Source organism: Chlorocebus sabaeus, chromosome 27 (assembly GCF_047675955.1).
Source record: "Chlorocebus sabaeus isolate Y175 chromosome 27, mChlSab1.0.hap1, whole genome shotgun sequence".
Taxonomy (NCBI): domain Eukaryota; kingdom Metazoa; phylum Chordata; class Mammalia; order Primates; family Cercopithecidae; genus Chlorocebus; species Chlorocebus sabaeus.
Genome location: NC_132930.1, coordinates 41,789,207 through 41,801,556, shown reverse-complemented (window position 1 = coordinate 41,801,556; position 12,350 = coordinate 41,789,207).

Sequence of the window (12,350 nt, the reverse complement as noted above, 5' to 3'; positions counted from 1 at the left end):
TTGGGACTGAGACGCTGGGAATGTGGGGTCACCTGGTGATGGGGGGCCCTGTCTGCAGCCTTCTTTGTGCTAATCAGCGGGGAGATCAGTGGCTCCTCCTCTGAGTCTCCTAAACTTTCTGCACAAAATAGTGTTGACCACAGCACACAATTACTGTCTATTCTATTCCGTTGTTGATTTTCCTGTCTCTTTAGATGCCTAAAGCTCAGCATATGGCCCAAATGCATGTTGAAATAAAGGAAAAGATGAATGAAGGTGTTTGCTCACATTCCCCCTCTACTCTTTGGAATAAATTTCTTCTGTCATGGAGGAAGAAATATTCTTTCTCTTCTGCAAAGCTACTCTTTCCCTGTGTCCTTAATTCTGATCTTATTTTCCCAAGTCCTGGCTTTCATTCACCACGCACCATCCACGCATCTGTCCACCAACCCATCCAGGCAGCAGACCGTGGCTGAGTGCTTGTCTCTGAGCCACGTCCCGTGCCGGGCCAACAGGGCCAAGTCAGACTGGGACCTTGGTCCAAACTAGTTCTCACTCAGCCTTGTAGAGGTGAGGGGGCGTGAACCCAAATCTGTGTGATGCACAGTAGAACTCGCAGGCTGTCTCGGAGAACAGCACACGGCAGAGGAAGGAGAAATTATGTTCCACTCAGGAAACAGGGGAAGCCAGAGCGGACAGCGACCTCTCTTTGAAGGAGGATTTGGGCACAAGAAGTGAGCAAAGAAATAACTGGGAAACACCCTTGTCTTTCACTGCCCTCACCACATCCTGAGGTCTCCTCTCCTTTGTGGTGCCCTCACATGGGTTCAGAGAGGTTAACTAACTTCCTCCAAGTCACCCAGCTCATAAGTGGTAGCACTGATTGGAGAAGCTCGAATGTCAATCTTCAGAAAGGTCGAAAGGTCTTCCTGGACCACTTCCGTGTGTCTCACTCGGCCTATTTTCGGTCACTCCCTGTCCTGTGTCTTTTGTCCCTCTCCCCTGCTGGAAGGCCGGCTCCACGATAGGGGTGGGGAGGGGTGGCCTTGCCTTGCCTCTGCTCTGTGCCTCACCCCTGGAAACTAGCAGGTGCTCAAAGATGAACCAGTCCCTGTTCTGACCCAAAGGACTGTCACCTGGTCCCCAACCTTCTTTCCACTCCTGGCAGTCCTCTTCTTGGGGGTCTGATCTGCCCTCACCGCTCAGCTACCTTTTAACTCTGGCCCCTTGGCTCTGCAGCTGAGCCCCTCGGTCAAACGTCGTTCGGGCTCGGTGTCTCCTGGCCAGGGCTGGCATCCCTGCTGCACACTTCTGATCATCTCAGGAGCTGTGCACCTCACAAGCAGATAATTGAAAAGATTACCCTGAGATGGGACTCGTGGAGGCTGATTTATTGTGCGTCATCCCTACTTCAGGGTTTTTATTAGAAATTGAAGAATGGCTTTCCAACTTGAGGCTGTATTTAACCTCCACCAGTCCTGCAAACCAACAGTGGCTCCCAGGGTGGCTGCAAAGTCACCGCACACCAGAGCTCTGGCCTGCAGCAGCACCCTTGAGCGGCTCTCACCCCAGAAACACAGCCTCTCCCTCTTTTTTTTTTTTTTTTGAGACTGAGTCCTGCTCTGTCACCCAGGCTAGAGTGCAGTGGCACGATGTTAGATCACTGCAACCTCTGCCTCCTGGGTTTAAACAATTCTCATGCCTCAGCCTCCTGAGTAGTGGGATTACAGGCACCCACCACCACGCCTGGCTAATTTTTGTATTTTCAGTAGAGATGGGATTTCACCATGTTGGCCAGGCTGGTCTTGAACTTCTGACCTCAGATGCTCCACCCACCTTGGCCTACCCTTCCTTCATTTCTCCCTCCCTCCTGTCTGTGCTTGGGGGCCTTGAGAGAACTGGTTAAGAGTGGGCACTCGAGCTAGACTGTCCAGGTTAGTGGGTGGGGAGGAGGCTGGACCTAGAGGGCACTGTGCTGCAGTAGAGGCAAATATTGTGTGGAATCCACCCTGCTCCAGGAAGCCCTCCTTGATTCTCCTCTTTCCTATCTGGAAGTAGTCCCTTTCCCAGGTGTGTTCAGAGCTATTGGCTGGTGCCTATGTCTGTAGCACCTGCCCTGCTCGCCTGGCACTGGAGTGGCTGTGTTCACTGTCAGTCTGTTCCCTCTCCTTCAAGGCAGAGGCTCTGTGATCTGTGAGAACAGAGGCCAGGAAATGAGGGATGATGTCAGGTGCTAGGGAAGGTGTGGGGTGGGGAGTGGTTAGATGATGTATTGGACCTCATAGGCCAACAGGAAGATCAGCTGGGGACTGGTCCATAATCCAAGAGAGATGGCCACACTGGTGAACACAGCATTTAGTAGCTGGGTGGCTTTGGGCAAATTGCCTGACTTCTTTGAACTTGCTATTCCCCATTTATTTCTACCATGAGATAATAGCACCCACCTTACTGGGCCAGCAGCATGGGCATCACCTGCCAACTTGAGAGGAACACAAATCATTGGGTCCACCCCTGACCTGCTGAATCCAGAACTCTAGGATGGGGCCAGTAGCCTGTGCTAAGGGAACCCTCCTGGGGATTTCCATGCACACTCAAGGTTGCAATCCACTGCCTTGGAGCATTGCTGAGAGCAGTAGAGGAGATAATGTGGGTGCAGCAGTTGGCACAGCGAGGCACACGGGGTTTCCGGGGCCCTTGCCTCTATGCTGAGATGATGAGGCCATGAGTGTGCTTCTGACAGGGAAGACCTAGCCAGAAAGAAGTATGTGTTCTGCAGACATGGGGCTGGGGCCTGTAGCTCCAGATGCCCACAGAGCAGCAGAGTCCCCCCTCCCTCCCTGAGGTGCATCTGGGGTTCAACGAAGGAAATGCACCCCGAGGGGAGGACCTTGGTGGGGACTCATGCAGTTGGTCTGCTGCCTCCACATTGTATTTGGTTCATTCCTGTTCACTGAGATCTGCCTTCCCCTAGAGAGACAGGGCATGCTGCTGCCCTCGGGAGGGCTGGGGCCGGGGAGGTGTGCAGTTAACTGATATCAGATGCCTGGGGAGGAAGGGAAAGAACGACTGTTTCTGAGTCCCCACTCTGGACCAGAGATAGAGGGAGAAGGCCATGTGACGACAGGCAGAGATTGGAGGGTCGCAGCTACGAGCCGTGGGATGCCAAGGACTGTAGCAGCACTGAGGCCAGGAGAGCGGCCTGGGCCGGATCCTACCCTCGAGACTTCAGAGAGATCACGGCCCCATCAGCACCTTGGTCTTGGACTTCTGGACTCCAGAACTATGAGATTAAATTTGTGTTGTTTGAAGCCTGCCCATGTGTGATACTTTGTTATGTCATCCCTAGGAAATGAATTCAGATTTTGTTTTAGTCCCTGAGGAATGCTGTAAGGAGGGTATATGAGTCCCCATTACATAGATGAGAAGGCCGAGGCTCAGACAGGTTAACTACCTTCCTCCGGGCCACTCAGCATCAAGGGGGCACCAGGATCCCAAATCGGACGTGCCTGCGTTCCAACAGTGCGTGCTCCTGGGGTGACTGTAGCTGACGGCCTCCCCTGATCCTGAGATCCTCTTTCTCCTCATTTCCACCCCTCCCTGCTCTGCTGGGTATTTCTCGGGCGGCCCCTCCACACTTTAGTGTCTGCATGACCTCAAAAATCAGTGCTTAGACCTGAATAACTCCACTCGTCTGATTGCTTGTTCCCTCTCTGCTCAAACTGTAGTCCCCAAACCAGCATTATCAGCCTTACCTGGCAATTGGCTAGGAATGACTAGAATCCTGGGGCCCCTTCCACACCCCTGAAATGGAATGTGCATTTTAGTAAGACCCCCAGGAAACCGGATGCTTTCTGAAGTCTGGGAAGGCAGCTCAGCACAGCCTACAGAGCCCTTCGACAGCTATGGCTCCCTTGGTGTTGGACTGCCCTGGCCTGGCAGGGGCTCCAGAAGGACAGGGTGGGGCAGGGGCAGGGGTAGGGCCAGGGGAAAGGGCTCTGTCTTCTCAGAGTGGAGCTTTTGCTTGACTCTTGGCTCTAACACCGGTTGGCTGTGTGACGCTGGGTCAGTTTCTCAGCCTCTCTGGGTCACGCATCCACATTGGCGGGTAACTGAACCAAGCTCCTTCAGAGTGTGGCTGTAAACGCTCAGTGGGTTCATTCAGGTTACAGCTGAGTGCCCCCAAAGGGCTCAAGGGCTTTCACGGGGAAGTGGTTGAGCTGGAGAAGTTCCTGAGACTTGTGGGGAGGTGTCCTCAACCCCCCCACTCACGTCATCCCTATTGCCATTCCCATTGCACAGATAGGCACCTTCTGATTTCCAGTGAGGCGTGCTGAAGCCTGGGTGCAGGCTGCACAGCCAGGGGCTGGTGGGGAGTCCTCTTCTTCTGGCTGAGCCTGTGACCACTGGCTCGTGCCTCACCATCATCTTCGAGGGCTTTGCTCTCCAGCCCCCTTTGCCCATTTGCCTGTTTTTCTGTCTGGTCTCAGTTCCCTTTTCCCCCATCTTTCTGTTCCCTTGTTTCTGCTCTCCACATTTTCCTCTCTCTCTTCCTGCCCCCACCCCTCTCATGGGCACACACAGCTGGGAGCTGGGGCAGGCACGAGGGAGCAAAAGCTGCTCCCTTGCTCACTTTCTCACAGGTGGATCCAGAGCCTTGATCTCCATGGCTCCCTGACATCTTTTCATCCAGGTCATGTCAACATATTTGCTAAAACTAACTGTGGGAGATGTGTGCAGGTGGGCACAGCCTCCTACCTTTCTCTCCTCTCTCTTCTCCCTCTGTCTCTCTGTCCCTGTCCCTCCCTCCCAGCTGTCCCTTTTCTTGTTTCTCTCTCTGTGCCTGTCTGTGTCCCTGTTTCTAAGTCTCTCCCTCCTTCCTCACCATGGAAACTGATTTTAATTCTGACCTCATCCAAATGCTTACAAATAGGAGGAGAAAACCACAGGCCTGGAATTTGGGCAAGGCAGCTCTGTCAGTGGCCGCGTTCGAAGCTTGATTTCCTTCCTCTGGAGTAGGGCAGGGTGTCCCTTGAAGCCCCCAAACGGGCAGCCTGCAATGCCCTCTGTCACTCCCACTTCCAGGTCCCAGGCCTGAGTCTTTGAGCTCTCCGGTACAGGAGGAAGGAGGCACTCACGCCAAGGCTGGTGTCAGAGGATTACGTGATTTAGGCTGCTCTCCAAGGCCTGCGACCACCCTCTGCATCTCCTGGGGTCTCTCATCCAGCAGCAGCTGTGCGGTTTATGGTGACCAGGCCCAGGGGCTCTGGGGAGGGCTGGAGTGAGGAGCGCTGCCCTGAAGCAGTGTAGACCTGGAGGCTGGCAGACTCATCCAAACCTGTTTGCCTAATTCCTGCTCCAGGAGCTCCCTGGAGACACAGTTGTAGGGGGGAGGGTGGCTAAGCCTGGCCTCTTTCATCAGCTGGGACTTGTCTCTTTCTCTGTCCTTACCCCTCCCCTGAGACAGACCTGCTACCACTTCAGTCCTTTCAAAGAGAAATGCCTTCTACTTCCATTCCCTATTCAGTTCTGAGGTTTAATGAGTCAGGATTACGATTTGCAAGATGGGGATAAGCTTACGCGGGCTAAAAGGCTTGATTAAGGAACTAGAGGAAAAGAGGTGTAGTGTTTCTTGCCCCTGCTCTGGGTCTCAAAAATGAATGTTTTTATTCTGAGTCAATCAGCCATAGTCTTGGTTTGCAACCTCCTACTCTATTGGATACCTTCTTCCCTAAAACACATACCCACTCAGACACCCATCACATGCATGCCCTAACACGTACATTCACACCCGCATACATGCACACACGCCACACGTACGTGCTACTCACTCACATGCTCATGCACACACACAGACACTCACATGCACTGAGGCACTCACACATACTCAAACACACACTCACACTCATACACTCAAATACACACATGCATACACAAACACACAACTCACACTTTCATGTGTGCATGCACACACACACACACACACACACACACACAGATAATTTCTTTGGCTCTAACAGCAAATCTATAGATACTCAAGATTACTAAAGCTACCAGGAACCTCAGAGGCCCTCTGATCCAGGGATGGCAAACTCACTTGGTCTGGGGATGGGTTGACTTGGGCCATGTGGGACTCTGCTGACCCGGATGAGACTGAGGAAGGAGGCAGCCAACACTCAGTGCAGTCACAGCTGGGTGGGAGTCCTGACCTGGGCTCACCCTTTCTGCTGATATTTTCAGAGAAGCTGGAGACCTGAAGTTTTATTAGAAATAGCTCATTAAAAAATTTTTTTTCAAGAAAAAAACCCCCAATTTTAAATGCTGGCCATTAATTCAACTAATGGCAAGAGCAATGGTTCTTCAGGCTGGATCTGTCCTTGTGGCAGCTAATTTAGGATCTCTTAACAGGGTCAGTGTGCCCACCTCACAGGTAGGAAAACTGAGATTTGCAAAGGAAAGCGGCTTTTCCAGGGATTCTCAGGAAAAGATTGACCCAAAGAGAAGTGGAGCCAAGATCTTTTGGGGTTTCTCAACAATTGAATCTGGTGAAAAAACCAGAAAAAGTTTAACAAGGCAGTCGCTTGCTTCCCTTAACCTAAAATTACTGCTCCAACAGCTCACATGTCACTTACTCAGACTGTCCCATCTAAAGGAGCTCTCTGCACCAGGCTCCTCCATCTCTTGTTACCCAGAAGTCCTGCTTTATCTTCTTCACAGCAGTTATCATGCAAATGATCTTCATTTGCCAGCAGTTTACTTTTTGTGGTAGCCAACAGTGCTATTCTCTCTACCTCCAAGAGAGAATGGGAGGATAGCCATTCCTTGTCCCTCATGAGTGGGTTCAGCTATGTGACTGTGAGCAGAAGTAACTTGTGTCACTGCAGGTAAAAGATTTCACAGCTGTTTGTGACTAGGCATGGTACCTCATGCCTGCAATCTCAGCACTTTGGGAGGCCAAGGCAGGATGATCATTTAAGGCAAGGAGTTTGAAACCAGCCTGGTCAACATAGTGAAATCCCATCTCTAAAAAAAAATTTAAAAATTAGCCAGATGTGGTGGCATGCACCTGTAGTCCCAGCTACTTGGGAGGCTGAGGTGGGAGGATCACTTGAGCCTAGGAGGTTGAGGCTGCAGTGAGCTAGGATTGCACCACTGCACCCCAGCCTGGGTGACAGAGCCAGATTCTGTCTGTTAAAAAAAAGTAACTGTTGTGAGATCCTCCAGAACACTCTTTCCCATGGTCATGGTGACCTGCAATATTTCAGAGCTGGCTACTCCAGCAGTCTGGTGCCTGAGAGGTAAGCAGAGTCCCCCTGGTGATCCATGGTGGACATACAGCATAAGCGAGAAATAAACTTGGTATTTTAAACATGGAGATTGAGGGGTTGTTTGTTACAGCAGCATAACCTATCCTACCTGACTGATACACTTAAAAAAATTAAAGACAATATTTTTGAGCAGTTTTTGGTTCACAGCAGAATTGAAAGGAAGGTGCAGAGCTATCCCCCATGCCCCTTGCCTGCACATGTCATAGTCTCCACCATTATCAACATCCCTACCAGAGTGAGACATCTGTCACAATTGATGAACCTACCTTGACACATCATTAGCCCCCAAAGTCCAAAGTTTATATTCGAGTTCACTTTTGCTGTTGTACATTCTGTGGGTTTGGGAAAATGTATAATGGTGTGTATTCATCATTGTAGTATCATGCACAGTATTTGCTTTGCATTTATTTATTTATTTATTATTTGAGATGGGGTCTCACTCTGTTACCCAGGCTGGAGTGCAGTGGCGAGATTACAGGTCACTGCAGCCTCAACCTCCTGGGCTCAAGCCTCCTTCCACCTCAGTCTCCTGAGGATCTGGGACTACAGGCATGCACCACCACACCCAGCTAATTTTTGTATTGTTTGTAGAGATGGGGTTTCACCATGTTGCCCAGGTGGGTCTCAAACTCCAGAGCTTTAGTGATCTACCCACCTCAGCCTCCCAAAGTGCTGAAGTCACAGACATGAGCCACCTCTCCCAGTCTCAGAATATTTTTATTGCCCTAAAAATCCTCCATACTCTGCCTATTTATCTCTCTCTCCCTTCTAACTCCTGGAAATCACTTACCTTTTTACTGTCTCCAAGTTTTGCCTTTTCTAGAATGTTACATAGTTGGAATCACACAATAGGGGGTCTTTTCAGACTTGCTTCTTTCACTTAGTAATGTGCATTTAAGTTTTCTCCATGTCTTTTTGTGGCTTTATAGCTCATTTCTTTCTAAAGCTGAATAATATTTCATTGCCTGGATGTTCCAGAGAGTTTATTTATCCATTCACTTATTAAAGGCCACCATGGTTGCTTCCAGGTTTCAGCAATTATGAATAAAGTTATTATAAACATCTGCTTGCAGGTTTTGCATGGACATAAGTTTTCAACTTCTTTAGGTAAATACCAGAGAGCATGATTGCTGGATCATGTGATTAGGATATATTTAGTTTTGTAAGAAGCTGCTGAACTGTGTTGGCAACTGGCGGTACCATCTTGCATTTCCATCAACAATGAACGAGACTTCCTGTTTGATATGGTTTGGCTGTGTCCCCACCCAAATCTCGTCTTGAATTGTTAGTTCCCATAATTTTCATGTGTTGCGGGAGGGACCCAGTTGGAGATAACTGAATCTTAGGGGCAGGTCTTTTCCATTCTGTTCTCATGATAGTGAATAAGTCTCATGAGATCTAATGGTTTTATAAAGGGGAGTTTCCCTGCACAAGTTCTCTTCTCTTGTCTGCCACCATATGAGATGTGCCTTTCACCTTACACCATAATTGTGAGGCCTCCTTAGCCACGTGGAACTGTGAGTCCATTAAACCTGTTTTTCCTTATAAATTACCTCATCTCAGGTATGTCTTTATCAGCAGCATGAAAATGGACTAATACACTGTTACTCCACACTCTTACAGGATTTGGTCTTTTCAGTGTTCTGAATTTTGGCCATTCTGATAGATGGATACTGCTATCTCCTTGCTGTTTTAATTTGCATTTCCCTAATGACACATGACGTGGACCATCTTTTCATATGCTTATTTGCCATCTCTGTATTTTCTTTATGAGATGTCTGTTAAGGCCCTAGACCCATTTTTAATCAGGTTGTTTGTTTTCTTATTGTTGAGTTTTAAGATTCTTTGTATTTTTGATAATGTTTCTTTTAAATCAGATATATCTTTTACAAATATTTTCTCCCAGTCTGTGGTTTGTGTTTTACTTATCTTGACTATCATTTGCAGAGAAGAAATATTTACCTTTAGTGAAGTCCAACTTATCAATTATTTACTTCATGGATTATGCCTTTGGTGTCATATTTAAAAAGTCATCACCAAACCCAAGGCCATCTAGATTTTCTCCTAAGTTATCTTCTAGGACTTTTAAACTTTTATATTTTACATTTAGGTTTGTGATACATTTTGAGTTAATTTTTCTTCATCTTCTTCTTTTTCTTTTTTTTTTTGTTTGTGGACGTTTGGTTGTTCCAGTACCATGTGCTGAAAAGATGATCTTTCTTGTACTGACTTTCCCCCTAGTCAAAGATCAGTAATTCTATTTGTGTGGCTCTATTTCTGGACTCTCCATGTTGTTACATTGCTCTATTTGTTTATTCTTTTGTCAATGCCACAACTTCTTGATTATTATAGCTTTATAGCAAGTCTTAAAGCTGAATAGTGTCAATCCTCCAACTGTGTTCTTCTCCTTCAATATTGTGTTGGCTATTTCTGAGTCTTATGCCTCTCCATATAAACTTCAGAATCAGCTTGTCAGTAGCTACAAGAGAACTTGCTGAGGCTTCTATTGAGATTGCATTGAATCTACTACACATTAAGTTAGAAATAACTGACATCTTCACAAAATGGAATCTTCCTATCTATGAACATACAATGTCTCCATGTATTTAGTTTTTCTTTGATTTCTTTCATCAGAGTTGTGTAGTTTTTCTTAAGTAGATCTTACGCATGTTTTATTAGATTTATATCCAATATTTCATTTTTGAAGGTGCAAACATAAATCATTTTGTGTTTTGAATTTCAGATTCCACTTGTTCATTGCTGGCATACAAGAAAGCAATTGACTTTTGCATATTAACCACTAACCTACAATATTGCTGTAATCACAATAGGAGAATTTTTTGTGGTTCAATACAGTTTTTCAAATCCAAACACTTAGTAAATACCTGACACTTAGTAAATAATAAATATTGATCTGATGAATGGATGCATAAAATAGTAATTAACAGCACTGCCTTTCAGAACAAGACAGACTCAGATTGGAAACTCAGCTCTGCAATGTGACTTTCAGCAAGTAACAACCTGTCTGGGCCCCATTTTCATATTCAGTAAAATAGGGACACTATGAGACCCACCTCACATGGATGTTACATGGATTTATTGAGATCATTCACACTGTATTTTTAGCACTATTCCTGAGTTGGATAAATGTGCTAGGTAAATGCTTCTAAACAGAAGCTGGTGATATTCTCATTAATGTAATTAATAAATCTCCCTCCCAGGGAGGTAGGTCTTAGAATCTCTCTAGGTGTGTAGTATAATGCCCACTCCAGGGCTCCAATTCTAGAGAGCCTAATTCAGTATATCTGGCCTAGAGTCCTTTAACCTGCAATTTTTAATTTCTTTAGCAATCCTATTCCAGCACTGGAAATCTGCATTTTAAATAAGACCCCGGGTTCCTTCAAGAACGAAAAGTAGATCTAACATTTGATTCAGCAATCTCACGCCTAAGTATCTACTCGGAAGAAAAGAAGTCATTATATGAAAAAGACACTTGTATGGGCATGTTTGTAGCAGCACAATTACAAAAATACAGAACCAGCCCAAGTGCTCATCAACCAATGACTGGATAAAGAAAATGTGGTGTACAGGTATGTATACAGGTGGTGTTTGGTTACATGGATAAGTTCATTAGCAGTGATTTCTGAGATTTTGGTGCACCCATCATCCAAGCAGTATACACTGTACCTAATGTGTAGTATTTTATCCCTCAGTTCCCTCCCACCCTTGCCCCAGAGTCTCAAAGATCTATTGTATCATTCTCATGCCTTTGCATCCTCATAGCTTAGCTCCCATTTACAAGAGAGAACATACGATGTTTGGTTTTCTATTCCCGAGTTACTTCACTTAAAATAAGGGTCTCCAATTCCATCCAGGTTACTGCAAATGCGGTTATTTCAAAACCCCAAATCCAGAAATTACTGCAAAAGAACTCATCCATGTAATCAAACACCACCTGTTCCCCAAAAACTTATTGAAATAAACAAACAAACAAACAAACAAACAAACAAGCCTCCTGAGTGATTCTGATGCAATGGCTGCACTTTGAGAACACAGGTCTAAGTTTTCACTAAGGAAACTGATAGTGAGTTCAGGGAAGGTGGAAGGCTTAGTCGGCTTGTATTCAATTTGGCATTTGACAGAGCCTCATAATTTCCTTGTGATTAATACACTAAAAGCAGACAGTTTCAAGCACTTCTCATACACCAAGCTCTCTGCCAAAGTGGCTAACAGGTCTCAGCTTCTAGTTACCCAAGAGGAAAAAGTCCCCATTTTACAGATGAGGAAACTGAGGCTCAGAGACAGACAGGAATCGCCTAAGGGCACCCAGCTGGGGAGTGGCAGAGCCTGTGGGCAGTCCAGTCTTGAGCACTGTGGCTGAAGGCAAGAGCTGGCCATCTTCATCCATGCAGATGAGGAGGAGCTAGTGTGAAATCCGACAGGGATCCCCACAGATTCCGATGGGTAGGAGGGGCTTATCAGGATAAAATATGGTGTAGTTCAGTCTAAGCACTGATATTAACTTTTAAAAACAGCTTCACTGAGATATAGTAGAATACAATAAAATGTCTATGTTTAAAGTGTACAATTTGACACGTTTTGACAAATGTAAACACCCATGAAACCTCCACCATAACCAAAGCCATGAGCATGGTATTGGTCTTTGCCTGCTCTGGCTGCCATGACAAAATTCCACAGCCTGGGGCGTTTAAATAACAGAATTTTTTTTTTTTTCACCATTGTGGAGGCCAGAAGTCCAAGGTCAAGATGCCAGCAGGGCTGGCTCCTGGTGGGGCGCTCTTCCTGGCTGGCAGACAGCCCCCTTCTCACCGTGTACGCACATGACCTTTCCTCCTCTAGATCTTGTTCTCCTCTTTTTTCCTTTTTTTTTTTTTTTTTGAGACAGAGTCTTGCTCTGTTGCTCAGGCTGGAGTGCGGTGGCACAATCTTGGCTCACTGCAAGCTCCGCCTCCCAAGTAGCTGGGACTACAGGCGCCCACTGCCACACTTTTGTATTTTTTAGTAGAGATGGGGTTTCACCATGTT